Genomic DNA, 16723 nt, shown 5'->3' on the forward strand with positions numbered 1-16723 from the left:
GTAGTGGAGGGCTCCGAAATTTCGACCACCTGGGGTACTTTAACGTGCACCTAGATATAAGTACACGAGTTTTTTCCCACTTCGCCCCCATCGAAATGCGGCCGCCGTGGCCGGGATTCGATACCGCGACCTCGTGCTCAGCAGCCCAACATTATAAACACGGAGCCACTATAACCACGGTCCCGAAGGCTGCGCTGCTATAGAGCTCTCGATTCCGCTGGGCTCTTCTTTCGGACCACGAAATCGCACTCTATACTCACGGCTTCACCTAACGTTTGCAAGTTAAAAAAAAAAAAATCGCCGAGTTTAGACAAGAATGAGCGAAAATCAGGCACAGAACGGAAGCTACCGGCAACTGAAATTTATCCGTAGCACATATATACCAGGCTGAAGTACTACTGAAGCGTATGGAACGCATACATGTACCACTCGCATATATATATATATATATATATATATATATATATATATATATATATATATATATATATATATATATATATATGCACACAAGTACTTCTCTGATAAAAGTACGCGGAACATAGATTCAGCGAAACAGCAGATTTTCCTCGCCGCCTATGCACGTGAGTTGAAATTGAAGACCAGTCTAAACTTGGCGTTGGCAACTTTCCAATGCTCTCGTCAATTTAAGTTCGTGCTCCTGAATTACCAACTAATTTACTTTTTTTTTTTTCGAGAACTGTGGTTTCGAGAATCATTTATAAATTTTGTAAATTCGAAAGAAAAAGGAACTCCAGCATCAAGCTTACAACTCAACTCCGCCGCAAACTCAGATGCGGCAGCTCTGGACACTGCACCTAATAGAATTGTCGAATCGGACAAATGCAATGCATCACGCTCCGAGTCACGTTGAATGCGAGTGCCACAAAGGTCCCATTCTTAAATTAGTGGTCATGTTTCTGAAGGCATCAATTTTCCATGTCCGTTAGGATATCTTGCAATGCATGAATTATAAGAATTATCATTATATTGCACAGAGCAACAGATGAAGTCGTGGCTACAGCCTCCCCAATTGTCTAAACGATATTACTATAGATTTTTTTTTAAACATGACAACTGCATTTTGCTTAAATTAAGCCGACACTGCGAAATGTTCTTCACTACATTTACGAGAATCAAACTGGGGAATGTTATTCCCCATTCCTTCACGTAATTACACAAAAACAGCATCCGTTTAAAAACCACGTTAGGAACATTACTTCATGGAAGCGCTATCTTCATCTGAAACAACAGACTTTGCGATTACAGTAATGCTCGTTTAATATGCAGGAAATCTTTCTTTGCCAATAGGTAAGTAAACAGCTTTGTATTTAGTTATATGCTCTGATGGTAATTGGTTTCCAGCTTTCTATCCGTCTATAGCAGATTACGCCCCTGCTGTGTCTTGTGCTTTATTTATCGTCCTGTTCCTACATGGCAAGCCCTTGGCTGCTAGTAAACTAAGGCTGCCTGTGAATTAACAATTATGATTGCGCTTTTACGTACAATTATAACGTCGCTGTCGAATAAACGTGAAACAAGAAGGTCTTGTAGGAAAAAGCCAAATAATAAACTTGAACTTGAATAAACTAACGACCCCAATGTCCAACAGACCTGACAGAGCTGACAGATGCGCAGCGGTCATCATTCGTTTAGGAGGACCCGTCTCTGTACTTGGAGGCAATTTGGGCAATTTCCATCAAGTGCTTGGAAACGAGGTTGCATGCCTAATGTAGATCGCCCTGAACGGACGTCTTGGAAAGACGACGCTGTGCGTCGATCTGTCGCCACGGTTAAGCTTAACGTGACAGTATACACACAGCACCTCGAGCAACACCAAGTAACACGCGTCTGGCACGTTGGCACATTTAACGGCACGTTGAAACGCAAGAAGAAAGCATCTATGACAATCGCGTGTTCTCATTCTCATGGCCACTGTGAAGGAAGTTCGCAGCGAGCGCATACACAACGTTACGAAAAAGGCGTAAATTCCTGCTTTTCTGAGCCGATCGCTTTTTCTTTAATCGGTTCATTGACGGTGTTTAACGTCTCAATGCAATACTGAGGGTACGAGACATGCCAGAGTAAAGGACTCTGGGTTAGTCCTTGAGCTCTTTATAGCGCGCACCTAAATTTAAATACACCAGCGTTCTTGCGTTTCGCCCCAACAGAGTTGCCGCCGATGGGGCCCGAGAGTCCAACCCGCGACTTGGTGTGCTCAAGCAGCAAAACGCCATGCCTGAACCAACACGGGGAAAGAAGACCCGATTGTTTTTACCCGTATTGTAAACGAGAAGACAAGAGAAAAAAAATGTCTCAGTTATCGGAACGACGAGAAAGATAGTCGAGATCGCAGTTCGAAGCCAGCCAAGAAAAAAAAAATAAAGGTTGCATGTCGTCTCCCACGCGTTAACGCAAGCTCGGGCTCAGACTACGAGTAAGCGTTGAAAGGGTGAGTGGGGAAGCGACGAGGAGGGCACCATTCGTTCTCGTTATCTCTTCAGACATCGCGAGAACTCGGCGCGATCGGCGCAAGGCCACGTTACTATCCGTGGTGCTCGGAGGGGAAGTGGGCTTCCCGTTCCACCAGGTTCCGAGCCACCGTCTTTCCTTTATCAGGGTGCGAGGTGAGCGAGGCGCGACGTAGCGCGTTCGCTCGAGCGAGCGACGAGGGTGAGGGCGAAAAAAAAAAAAAAGCGACGAGGGCTCGAAGTCGCCACAGGTTACGCAAAGAGCGAGGGAAGAGAGCGCTCGGGGAAACAAAAGGCAACTTCCGCTTTCCAGAGAAATCGAAAAGTCGCGAGGAAGAAGGAGGGGGGGGGGATATCCGAAAAAGGGGAAAACGGTAAGTGCGAGAGGAAGTAGAAGAAGGAGCGCGACAGACCGACAAAAAGAACGAGGTAACGTGAGAAGGCCGGGGAAGCAAGGTTGGCGCGCTTACCAAATCAGCCTTTAATAGAATCCCCAATCGTCGATCAGACTAATGACTCTTTCAAAGTTCTCGGCCGGCTTCGCAACGGCCGCGCCCTCACCCACCTCTGACCCCTCCTCACCTTCACTCTTCTTTTTTTTTATTTCCCGGACTACTTTCTTTCGTTTCTATAACCGAACGACGAGAAAGCTGCGACAGCAAAAAGAAAAAGATGTTGCACTTTTTGTTTCAGGTCGCCGATAAAAAAAGGTTGAAAGGCTTATTTCGTCTGCCGAGCAACGAAGAATGGCGCCGGGCCTGTCCGCAGCGCCACCTAGTGGTGCTAAACCTTTTTGTTCCCCTCGTCGGCGCTTTACATAAGCGTGCGGCGCATAAACGGCGAAAAAATAAAGCTCGGCGCAAGGTTGGAGCGAAAACGGCCGGGAAAGAAAGAAGTCGCCGAGGTACAAAAGCGAGAAATCGCGCGAAAACGAGCGCGAAGAGCGAAAACGCGCGTCGAGCCTCAGCGGACCGTGCGAGTTTAGCTTCGTCGTGTGAACGACGCAAAATGAGAGAGGGGAGTGGTGGGGAAGAGAGAGAGAGACTACGGAGAGGGTGCTAGCGGCGCAGCACTCTAGGCAACTCTCTCTCTCTCTCCACCCCCAGCAGTCCCTGGGTTTTTCTCGTCGCGCGAAGAACCATGTCATTTTAAAGCACCAAATCAGGCTTTAATGTCGAGCGGCGTGAATAATAAATCAAGATCCGGTCTTTAAGGTGTATCTGCTTCCCGGCGCGCTTGAGCACCGAGTGATCAAGTCGACAGGGGGGAGGAAATAGGGAACCAAGTACGGAGGAGAACCGATTAAACAACATACACAAAACGGATTCGGGCAAAGCGTAGAAAGGCCCTCCGTTGGAGCACGGAGCTGTAGGGTAGAAAGAGAGAGAGAACGGTTTTCTAGGCCAGAAGCGGCGTGGCAAAGTGCGCCGCCAAAGAGGTATAGAGTGAACGTGAAAGCCGGCTTTTGTCTAGATTCAACGCGACGAGGGTTCGGTCGGGCTTTTTAGGCCGGGTGCGGCTAAAAAGTTTCTCGGCCAAGTAAGGAAAGAACAAGAAAGCTTCCCCCGGGTGAAATCAGGCGCTCTAAACAAGGACGACTCGCTCATTCTCTTGCCGCGATAGTGAAGAAAAACGTGGCTTAAAACTCTGCCCACAAAAAGGAAAGAACGAAAGAGCGGGGAAAGAGGCGCTAGAACTGATTTGCATGTGCAAAGCAGACGGTACAGAAACATCGCGTTAAATGAATGAATCAAATAGAAAACAATATTGGAATGGAGATAAGGGACAAAGCTCGCCGAGGTAAAAGCGGGCACTCGTTGTGGGGCTAATATACGCCTTCGCTATGGCGAGACAGAAAACTTCCCGCTAAATTGGAGAATTCGTAATGCCGAGTTTTGCATTGGCGCCGACGAAAAAGCTGCAGTGCCCTTCGTGCAGACGCCCTCAAACTTTCCTTGTTTCTTCCCTCTCTCTCTCTCACCCTATCTCTCTCTATCGTTTGTCGTAGAGAGCAGCCCGCATTAGGCCTAATCGAGCGGCACGGGCGACAAATTTAAGCGTTCGTCACTTTCACACGCTGGGACGGTTCACGCGAAACACACACACACACACACACACACACACAAAACGCAGTCCCGTCTTCACGCGCATTACAAATGACTCCGCCCACCCTCGGTTAAATCATTCCACTATATAAGATAGAGAGAGCCACCCCTTGGACCTCTTTTTCATCCATTTGAGCTTTCTAAACGAGAAGAGTGCAGAGGACAAGACACCGGTCGACGCGGACATCCATCTTGAGGGGAAGCGAGTTTCTCGCCAAAGCGAAAGAAATCGCGCAGGACACGAATCTCTCTCATTCGGCGGCCGGGGAAACAAGGCGCGCTGGCCAGTCGCGAAAGTCGCACGAAAAAAACGAACGATCGAGAGCCCATATTTCGCAAGCCGCAATGCAATCGCCGTTTTAGTCTAATTCCTCTTTATTTATTTATTTTTGCGACGGTCAGTACATACCAGAAGCGGAACGCGAGGCACGCGTAACTTTTCAGCGAACTCGGCTGGAACGTAGGGGGAGATATGGTTTCCTCCTAAGAGAGGGAATAAAACCAGGATACGCGAAAAGAAAAGAACGAGAAAGGGAATCGGGTGTCCGTGTAGACGCCATGTATAAATCAGCCCGTAATGGCGTCGTCGTCGGTGCATGCGGAGGCGCCGCTGCGGCGCCCCCTGGAGGGACATTAGTGAATCAGAAAATGCGAGAAACTGCGCAACTTCGAGTGGCGCGCGAGGAACCGCGCGTTCTATTCCCACGCGCTTTTTATTTCTTTATTTTTTCATCCAGCCTATACCAACGGCCTGCAGGACGGCATAGGAGAGGGGAACGCACGCGGTATATTGGAAACGGAAGAGTCGCATGACGGTAGGCTTCTCCGGACACGAAACAAATCGCGGCAGTAGAAACGTCGAGTGCTCCCGAAGCAGCTGCGAGCAGGGTTAGCAGCGAGAGGGCTAATTCCATAAAGTGCCCGAGCCGGACTCCGTGGCGCCTGCATAGAAGATGACCGCGTGTATGCTGTTACACTTATTTATTGCTCGTGTCTTGCGTTGCCGGGTCAACTGCCTGATTTCGACACGCGTTGCAGTTTCACCGAGAGACTGATGGGTCAAGAGAACGACAGCGGGACCCGGTTTGTACAGGTGCACACGAACTGAAATCGCTGGTGACATTGCTACTTGTGAATAATGTCGTTGGCGAGCTTAGATACCCCGTCGAATTTCGGCGCAAGCTTTCTTTTTTTTTTTCTTTTAAGAGCAGGCCCCTTTAGAGAGCCTCCGGTCAGATGCGGTCCATCACCTGTGGCAAGCCAAACTTCAGTGATCAACAATCGTCGAACAAGGCACGAATTTAGAGCTGACGCTTCGACAAAGGCAACCGTCTTCGCTCTGGCCAGTCTGAAGAAGTCCCCTTGTTGAAACCCCCTAGTTGTGCTCGAATGCATAAAGTCTTCAATGTTCCAGTGAACGTCTCCACTTTTTTTTTTTCGTTATGTTTTTTTTTTTGCGGAGGGGGGGGGGCACAAACTTCAGGACAAAGACAGCAGAGAGAAAGAGATGAATTACGGAAGGAAGGCCGGAACGTCAAGGACAACAGAAAATCGTGTCTGCTTCTTTACGTCCAGAAAGCAGGAGACACAAGTACAAAAGAATACAGGAGAGGCCCATCATATCCATATCGACGCTCAGAGACGTTGGAGGTAGTCATCAGCGGTCAACAAAGGTATGCATTTGTGCAAGTCTAACAGGGCCTCAGTCATCGACTGCTGAGACCGCTGGTGAAGTCGCTGTCACAAAAATGGCTCCGAACTACTGCTACAGCGGGAAATCTTGCCCTCGATTATGTTTTCTCCTTTTTCGCTGCTTCCGTGCTTATCTTAAAGCTTCCGTAAGATGACGATGTCGCAGGGGTGCTCACATATAAATACACGGGAAAGGAGAAATCGTTTTTCGGCAGCCACAGACTACGTTTAATCAAGTTTGTTGCATTTAAAAGAAAAAAAAATAAGCTAAAATCGAGTGACTGTTGGAAGCGAATTGTTGATTTAGGCCGTCGATTTCATAAAAAATTGTGGATTATCGCAAATTCTCGGAAAACGAAACTATAATGTTTGCAACTGCAAATGAGTAGTAGAAAATGGCATCACAACTCCGCAAATTGTAGCCAGTAGTACATCTAAAGCGGACAAAACGGATGTGTAGTACGCGGCTCTCAAATAGGCCGCCAATGTGACAGCAGAACGTTTGTGACACCCTTGTAAACATTGTAAAATTTTATGTAAGATTTAAATGCTTGAATCAAATTTCTACGCTTTGTATGTTCTAACGAATGCAGTTTACATAACTGCCATACCTGTTCTTGATGCAGAGTTATGGATTTGTAAACTTCGTGCTGCCATATTTTCTTTTTTGGAACTTAACTATTCTCGGCAATTTTCGTAAGAACGATGAGCCCCTACATCCAAATTTCACCTAAACAAGCACTAGAAATTGACTTTCTCTCTCAACTGGCATTTCATTAAAATCGGTGCAAGGGTGATCTCAGAAAAGCATTTCTATGTTCTATATGCATTTATGTAGCCAGCGTCGGAGTAGGGCCTAAGCTAAAGCTTCCTTTTAAGGGTGCCTTTAAGTACAATAGGTACGTCAACAGGAGTAACGTTGAAGACTACCGGGTATGAATTTCGTCATGGCAAAGAAGAGCTACCGGGACAACGTTCATCAATGTGCTAGGTCGATTACCCCATCGGAAGCAAGTCTGTATATTCTTTTTTTGTTAAATGTGTGTAAGAAGACCCTGCTGCGTCGTCATGGCTGTGAGCAGGGGCCGTAGAACGTAAAACTATTCCAATATGTTTTTATTCCAATCTCCTGACGTCAAATTTCCGTAACCGCCGACGCAAGCATCGGGCGGTCACCCGCAGGCTTGTCTGAACAAACCAATCAAATGCTCCCCTCGTTCATAGGAGGTCACTTTTGTTTGCTTGAAAAAACGAATAACATTGCCTGCACTGAGCAGGCTTGTCTTATCCAAATGGCTCACAAGAGGCGAGGAGCTTGCTCAAGTGAAGAGGGATTCGATGGGGCCGAGCCACTGCACTGAATATCGATAACCGGATGAAGAGGGTGGTGCCGGCGTCTGCGATTGGTCCGCTTCCCCTTACTTAGCTTGCGGTGGCTCGTCGGCAATCGCGGCGGCATGCAACGGAAGCTTAAGAATGATGCTAAAACGAATCCTCAGCACAGAAGAGTTGGCAGAACGAGGTCGTAAACGTGCCGAAAGTTCTCGAAAACGTTACACGGCCACGCAAAATGTTTTATTACACGCAAATAAGCCCATGCTCTCCGACAGGGGCGAGTAGCCAGTGCCGGAGCGATCGGCGGCAGTCATCTTTTATTCCTTTCGGAAAACGGCAGCCTGCGGCTATTCAGAAGAAAATTCAGTTTTGTTCGGCATATTAATGCATCTTTAACGCGTACGCGTCACTTTGACGCATTAAGTTTTTGCGGTTTTGTGACGCCGCGTGAGAGGCAGGTGAAGTGGGTGCAGCCTGAAAACTTTTGACCAATAACCGAGGGCTAATGGCAAAAAGGCATCGAATAAGAAACAACAATTTTTGTTTTGTTCGGTTAAATCATGCATAATCAGTGTGTACACGTCATATCAGATGGGGAGCTATCGCGGTTTTCGTGACGCCTCGTGACAGACAGGGGAAGTGGGGGTGGTCCAAAAAAGTTTTTGACCAATCGCGGTGGGCTCAGTGCTGAATTGGAATAGAAAAGTTTGGAATAGTTTTACGTTATAGCACCCCAGTTTCGCATTGTAAACACAGCCGCACTCCGAACTAATGACATTAATGACAGCTGATGGGCGGCATTGATGATACAGCACAAAGGAAGAGAAACTTTCATTGAGGAATCTTACAGTAAACTTCAAGGGGTGCTCTCGGAATACCAACGCAATTATTAAAAGAACTCCTGTCATGTCATTAGCATGTCATCAGTGGTTTTTAATGGGCTGTATCTGTGTACCTTTGTGCAGCAGTCACTGGTAAAACCGCGTCGAAATCAGGCTATAGCGACGCGGCGGCGACTGAACCAAGCGAAGTAAAGCTGCCGCCACCGCATGCACGCGGACACCTCCAACATGCAGCCACCCTGAAGTCCGGCTGTGTCCAGTCATCTCTCTCTCTCTCTCTCTCTCTCTCTCTCTCTCTCTCTCTCTCTCTCTCTCTCTCTCTCTCTCTCGCCGCGCTCATGTAAAAAAAAAAAAAAAGAAACAAACGCTCGCCGTTCACACCGCCTACAGTCGCATTTCCCGGTGCATAGTCGCGTCGGGTTGCGTGAACAAACCTAACTTGACCAGATGCCGACCAAAAAAAAAAAAGAAAAAAAGACAACTTTCATCCGCGGTGGGCGTCCGTGAGCGGCAGCAGATGGAAGGGCGTAGCGTGGAACTCTATGCCGGGTTGACCATTCGTCATGGTTAGCGAGAAGGACAGCGTGACCATTCCGGCTAATGCGCGTTGCTTGTGTGGCCCTCGTTGCGCAATACGCCGAGTTCCAGCAGGAGTGGGGAAGGAGGAGGGAGGCGGCGGGGGTCATCCTCTCGTCAGTAGCCGGTAAGGGGATGGCGGCCGTCATTTCATCTTTTACGACCTTGGTCGTTGCAGTCTCCCGAGAGTGGAGGAACAAAACAGCGCGGCGACGACAGTAGCCGCTGCGGATGATAAAGAAAACGGTGTAGACGAGAAAAAGAAAAAAACAGAACGAGACATATATATGCACAAGGACTGACTCACAACTTTGCTAATGTCCGAAGAAAACAAAAACTTTCTCCCCCAGGATGCTGTTCAGAAATCGAAACTACGTAGCAGATAGGCCGAAAGCTAGAAAGAATAAAGCAATGTGTCGCGACCTAAAGCGGGCACGTACATTGTTGACACATATGAAAGCCTAGAAACCTCTCAATGGCAGCGCGCATGATATTGAACAGCCTGTTTGATTCACTTCGTCTGACCTTCTTTGAATTCACTGTTGAATTGACCATTGAAGTGACCACTGGGTATGCGATCATTCTTCGCATGTCCTAAATAACTGCCACGCGCCGAAGTGAGAAAGGAGCTATATAATCTTGAAATGTATTTAACTATGTGTCTTAATTCTTTATACACGCAACTGTGATGATCATTCATGTATATATATATATATATATATATATATATATATATATATATATATATATATATATATATATATATAATCTATGACACGTCCGCGTAGACGTGCAACCGCCTGGTTCAGCGCATCCATCTAATTTGGTTCCTGCATTTCGTCACAGATTGTGGTGAACCGTGCAAGGGATAAGCCTGAGTATTCCGTTAGAATTATACAGGGTCACGTGTGGTGCGTACACAGGCATGTGCGGTGCGCAAACATAAGCATTGCATTAGATCACACGCTGAAAAAAATGAGATGAAAATAAAGTGCTCCGACTCGGCGTCTGCAGCGCATGCTCGCCATCAGCTGTGGCTGCTGTGCTTAGAGAAAAAAGGCCACAAGAGAAAGAGTGCTTTACACGTGACATTAAATCCGCAAAGGCAAAGCCCACACATATTACGAACAGTTAATTATAGGCACTAAGTTCCACAGTCCGCTTGCGCAGTATCTTCGATAAGGAAGGCGTGCATTTGTTTAAAAAACGTGCCTTATGGCGGACCATGCGGTAAAAAAAGAAAGATTAACAGAATTGCAGGCACAGGAATTACTTGTGCAGGATTTACTTAACAGCTTTGCTTCACGATCTGCGCATGTTTTGTTTCTTTGCGGTGCGCCCGAAGTCAGCTTAACACTTGCGCCCTTCGTCGTAGACACTCCGCAGCGATAACTTTCGCCATAACAACATACCAAAATTTCGGACCAGGAACACTCTCTCTCTCTCTCTCTCTCTCTCTCTCTCTCTCTCTCTCTCTCTCTCTGATAGTTCGAATTACTTAGCTCTGCTAATGACGTTTTTCTAAAACTGCGCGACAAAAACGAGGACACAAGGAACATACACCACAACACGAGCGCTATTTGTGTACGTGGTTCTTTCATGTGTCCTTGTTTTTTTTTTTTTTTTTTCTCGCGAAATTATAGAAAAGACGTCTAAAATTATGAACCAACTAGCCCGCCAGAACGTCCTACTCTGGCAATTTAAACGCTAGTGTAATTGGAAAATAAAATTACGGCGTTTCAAGCTAAAATATTCCTTTTCGCTGAGCACTGACATGACGATCACCCACGAAATTCACCAAGACGTTATGGTTTCATTCTGAAACCAGTGACACAGAGACAGATCTGTACGGAGAAAACAGCCGTTTTAAACGCGGAACCCCGCTTCGCGGACACGGGAATAAGCGTACCTAATTGGCCGGCGCATCGATGCGAACTATGTTCGAGTTGGGCAGCGTACATGCCACCTTTTATTCTTAGGTTGTCACCTCTACTATACTCCAAATGATGATGATTGTGACGATGATGATGATTTGCAGACATCCTCTTTAAAACGGGGCGGTGGCAAATAGTCATAGCCTGCTTGAGCTACTCGGGTAATGTATACGTGTTTATCAGCCTAGAATATTGCGTATATCTCCCTAAGCTGTTCTCTCTGCCTTGAAACATCTATATCTACCTTGTGCAGTTACTTATATGCCTGTAACGGATCCAGTCTTGCCAATCTTTTCCCCCTGCTGCTTTTTTTTCCCCCACCAATACTCCGAACGTCTCTTGGTTATCTCGATTGTCGAACGCTGACCGCTCAATTCTTGCATCCGCTTTGAATCCCAGCGCTTCTGGAAGATCAGGCCATCTCGTTTCCCAGCGCTCGTACCGTCTGTCACCTGTTGGAACGAACTAACTCTTGACGAGGCGAAGTAGTTCCATCGGTTCTCACTCGGTGAGGCGGCCGGTATCAAAAGTGAGCCGTAATATTTAAACAAACTTTTGCGCAAAACAAACAGAGACAAAGAAAATGAACCTGTTTCAACTAGGCCGACTTGTAGTTATGCTCAAGGACATAAGACTCGTGGAAGCCGCCAAAAGCAAGAGGCTCGCCGATCAAAGGCCCAGTGGCATCACCCAGGCTTTAACGACTGTCGGGGTTACTCCGGAGGTCAAAACCTAGCTGTCCTTGATACATGCCTACTAAGAGTTCGCACGGATTCGGTAAACGTTCCTCTTTCGTCCTTAAAGACTGAGGCTCACTTATAGGACTAATTGCCAGGATTGTAGCTAGCACTGAGTCCCCATGTCAAGCAACGCACTGCAGAAGGACAACAACATACGCAAAGAGCTACCGAAACACCATGCAGACCAAAAGCTATACGAAATCGGCAGGACGAGAGTAAAAAATCCACCGCACAACCTCGCCAAAACACAAGTAAAGTAAGGGAGGAAGCTTTACGCGAATAAACCACCCGGCTATCGCGTTAGCTATACGTCCTGTCACCGTCAGGCTGAGATAAGACGAGTAGTATGCGCAAGCCTTAACGACTACGGAACTTCGAAACCACTGAGGAAGGCGTTCAGTGCGTTCTCGTCAAGCTGAAGCTTTCACAAAACTTTACAGAGGTTCCTTTTTTTTTTTCTTCAAGCCAGCTGCGAAACTGCAAAGCGAACTACGAAGTTTGGCGATCAACGCTGCCATTTTAATAAAGCTAAGTGGCAAAACTGGCAAAACATTTCTTTCCCTCGAGATTTCGCTCACTTTCGTTCGCCTAATGAGTTATATAACTCCGCACAAGAAAAAGGAAGGCATAATTTTCGCATCGTTAAGGCATTTGAAATGTTTTTGTTTGCGGCGAAGCAAGCAAACAGCCCTCGTCCATCGTAATACGATGAAGGAAAGAGGGGCCGTGGGCGAGGAGGTAAATGCTGAGGAGTTAACTCCGACGGGTGTATTTCAAGAAACCAATAAATCCAACGGAAACTGTCGCGTGTATACAAAAGCACGCTGTGAGTCATGATAGAACCTTCACGTGACGCAAGAGTTTTTCAGACTGTTGGTGGCGCCACTGCACCTAAAGGAATAATTTGAACAAGGAGAGATGTTGTAGAAAAAAGTAAAGCGAAATCACAAACGTGTCATTCCAATATCGCAAAAGGGCTCTGTTCTATCAATAATGCCGAACCCCCCCCCCCCCCCTAATATATAATTAAATTTTAAAAAATGAAATAGAGAGAAACGCAACCGCCACAGACCACGCGCCGTGAAAGTGATTAACGACCGAGCCGAGGGTGATTTATCGACAACCTCTAGACGAAAGTTCTAACGTTAGGCGCATTTAAACCGAGCCATGTCGCTTAATTTGACTTTTATTGCTTTTATTCTTTTTCTCCAGACTCAATGCAAATCGGTGGAAAAAAGCTATTTCAGAAAAAACAAACTAGACTTCCACCGTGATCACGAACGTCTTTCGCGAGTGCATTTCTCACCTAAGCATTATGCCGTACAATACCCTGCGTATAAATGATCCGTAGAGCGAAAAAACAACTACAAATGATCATCGTTAGAGTTTATTTCGAGTGGTTTCCGATAAGCGATCTTATATATATATATATATATATATATATATATATATATATATATATATATATATATATATATATATATATATATATATATATATATATATATTGGCTGTCGAAATTTTTTCAGAGAAATGTCGCCGGAGTCATATTTGGCGACTTGGAAAGAACGTTTTTCATATTATATACAGAATGGCTGAGTTTTCAGATTTTACTGAACGAAATAACTCACTCGAGAATATCACCTGAGCACAGAAACCCCGATTGATTGACTCCGAACGTTGTTTTTTTTTTGGGGGAGGGGGGGGAGGCAGAATTTAGAACTATTTGCGCGGCGATATTGTCCAAGTTCTGGTTACCTCTCAAAATTAACTCGGAACCAATTATAAAAATGTACTCATCAAAGACAGAAAGTCGTATGCATGCAGAATTGTGCGAAATTGGTTTAACAGTACCTTTGCTGGCAACGTTCGTGAAAATCGACACCGATTTTATCTAGACCAGAATGTCGACAACGAATGCGCTTGAAGGGTGTTTCCACCGCCGCGAGCTGTCCTGAGAATCCAGGATGTAGCATAAACATGTTAGTTAACCTGGCACACACTGTTCCACGACAGAACCCATGCCGCGATTACTGTCGACGTTAATGCGCCTAGCATCAAACCAATGTTGAAACACACCGTATTGCTGAAGACCACCACATTTAGTTAGTCTGCAGCGCCGGACGCAGGCTGAAAATGGTATAAAAAAGAAAAGGCATAAAGTTTTTTCATTCACACAACCTAGCGCCTTACATCATCCCCCCGACATACATTTCACACCGCACCGGCCATCCAATTCAAGCGTCCCATTTTCGCACCAGAACTGTCACTTTTTCCGTCTCCTTTTTTCCCCCGTGCAGCCAAACATTGGAACTGCCTTCCCAGCACTATTGTTTCCATCAGTTGCCCATCAACTTTCATTGCAAACTTGACAAATCATCTCTGTTGCTAAAACGAATGCGTCCAAGTGTATTTTTTTTAGTACATACCACCCCGTAAGTGGGTTCCTTAAGGAAATAAAAATGAAATTAAAAAATGCTAATCACGGTCATACACCTACGCGCGACAGAGCCTACACCTTCGGGTGCCACGAAGAAAGTGTCATCAGAAAACGCGGCTTCAGAGCTGCTGCCAGTTTTACGCCGCTGGAACTGTATACATTGGGTCCTGAGCCGGCTACACACAGGAACAAAGCGCTCTGTTCCTGTATCTGGCCGGCTCCGCTTGTTTCTTCCTTTCTATGTTGCGCTGTACCAGTTTTACAATGCAATACCAACTCGTCCATTACTCAACCCTAGCGAGGTACATTGGGTCGTATCCCGGCCGCGGCGACGGCGTTTCGATGAGAGCAAAATGAAAAAGAAAAGAAAAATAAACACGGCTGTGTACCGAGCATTGGGTACGCATTAAAGAACCCCTGCTGGTGAAAATGAATCCGGAGACCCCGTTACAGCCTGCCTCGTAATGACATCCCGGTTTTGGTACGTAAAACGCTCGAATTTAATTTCTATATGTGCACAGTTCGAGTTCAGCATGTGCGACTTCGAACGAACTGCGGGGAGATTGCATAGGCGTCCATATCACGCGTAGGAACTTTTGTTCGGAACAACTAGCGCTTTCAAATCAAGCCGCGAAAGTCGCGCCGCGTGTATCAAACAACGCCGCGAAAGAACGCTAATCGCATTACAGGCATGTCTTCTTTTTTTTTTTTTTTTACATCAAGAAACTTCAGCAGACGGCCCCTTTCTCAAAGCGCACGCGCCCAACGACTTCTGCATCTGAGCGCGGTATGCGCTGTATTAGCTATAAACGGCGTTTTCCAGGTTGTTGCTACACCCACAGGTCGGTAATTAGAACCTAACAGAACAAAGCGATAATATCCAAGAGCTGTCTTCAGGCATTAGGAGGATACGCATAACGCACCCTGTACTGATTTATAGGCGCAGCTGGCTCATTCCGTGACAGAGAGGCACGATTAAAAAAAAAGACAAAGAAGCAAATGAAAGAAAAACGGACTGCACGGTCACCGGACAGACAGGAGACTGATCGTGCCCGCGGTCCAGTCCGCACGGAAGTCACGGGTCGTGCCGGTAACCAACGCACGGGGGAGCCAGCTCCGGTATACTGACCCCTCCCCGCCTCGCGGGGGTCGTGGGGTCAAGCCTTTGAACGGCACCGCCACAGCGTATCGCGAGGCGAAGCGAACGCGCCGCTGCGCTGATATAACGCGGGCCCGGGTACATGCACGTCTCTGCAGTACATACGCAGGTGCTCCCAACACTGGACGACCTCTTCGACCGGGGCGGGCAGCTGAGACGATTTAGCGAACACTGTCCAGACAGCGTTTCGTGCACTGTCCAAACTGATAAAACAAAACAAAAAGGACTCATGCCCCCCCCCCCCCCTTTAATTCGTACAAGAGCGGTCCGGCTGAAGAAGAATCGCAAGATATATATACAGGCGTGATAATATACCGAACGTAGCATTAGCGAAGACTCGTCTGCCTTACTGAATTCGTCCTCTGCTGATTAGATTAGGAATGGTTCACATACTGCCGTTCCTTCTGTGGTCTCTCGCCACCCCATGATACTCTTCTTTCTCACACACGTCATTTGCTCCATTCCCTTCCCGCAGCGCATGAGTATCGCTGACTACAAGAATGCACCTTGGGCTGACCTCTTTGAATTTCGTATCATTAAGCATTTCCCTCGCACACAAACATACAATACGGCGAGTGAGGGACCTAGCTGTTCTGCAAGACGGCGGTAAGATCCGGTCTGTATAATATGGTACCTTAGCGAGGCCCCCTAAACAAGACACGTGTACTTGTTTATCTTCATCGAGCGACCGCGTTTCACCCGATGAAGGTAAACAAGTACACGTGTCACCCTGTTTGGCGCGCGCGCAGAGAATGATTGCAGGCAGGGTAAGACCGACTCTCGCTGTAAATACTTTGTGCTCCTGTTATTTTCAGTTGTGTTCCTAAAAAATCCGCCAAACCTTTTCTAATGCTTGTCTTCTATTACTGACTTTTGGATTTATATCGTTGCGGTGGTTCGTTCTCAACCACGGGATATTGTAACGACGCAGTTTTCATCATGAGGGTCCTCCCCTTCTTCTTGTCCTTCCTGAACACCTCCGCTCAACCGTGCTTCAGGAGCTTCATGACGCCCCAACTGCCGGACGCCTTGGGTTTGCTCGCACTTACGATCGCGTGCGCCGCCGCTTCTACTGGCCCGGCCTCTTAGGCTCCGTACGGCGCTATCTGCTTGCAAGCCCTGTCAACATAGCAAGAAGCCAGCAACGCTTCCTGCCGGGTACTTACAGCCGATCGACATTCAACCTGAGCATTTCTTTCGCGTGGGTTTGGATCGCCTTGGCCCTTTCCCCGAGTCCAACTCCGGCAACAGGTGCATCGCTGTCGCTATTGATTACGCGACGCGCTATGCCGTCACTCGGGCACTTCCCACGAGCTGCGCAACCGACGCCGCAGATTTCCTACTCCAGGATGTCATTTTAGCGCATGGCGCCCCGCGACAGCTCATTACTGACCGCGGCGGCACTTTCCTCTCCCAAGTAATCGCCGAT

At 47.1% G+C, this 16723-nt stretch overlaps 1 protein-coding gene across 3 annotated transcripts in view; it reads right to left on the bottom strand.

Moving 5' to 3' along the window:
- The window catches only part of LOC142560123 (latrophilin Cirl-like), an 848550-nt gene that overhangs the window by 769223 nt on the left and 62604 nt on the right, over nt 1-16723 (bottom strand). The gene's annotated exons all lie outside the window — the stretch shown is intronic.

This window comes from Dermacentor variabilis, chromosome 10 (genome assembly GCF_050947875.1).
Source record: "Dermacentor variabilis isolate Ectoservices chromosome 10, ASM5094787v1, whole genome shotgun sequence".
NCBI classification, from domain to species: Eukaryota; Metazoa; Arthropoda; class Arachnida; order Ixodida; family Ixodidae; genus Dermacentor; species Dermacentor variabilis.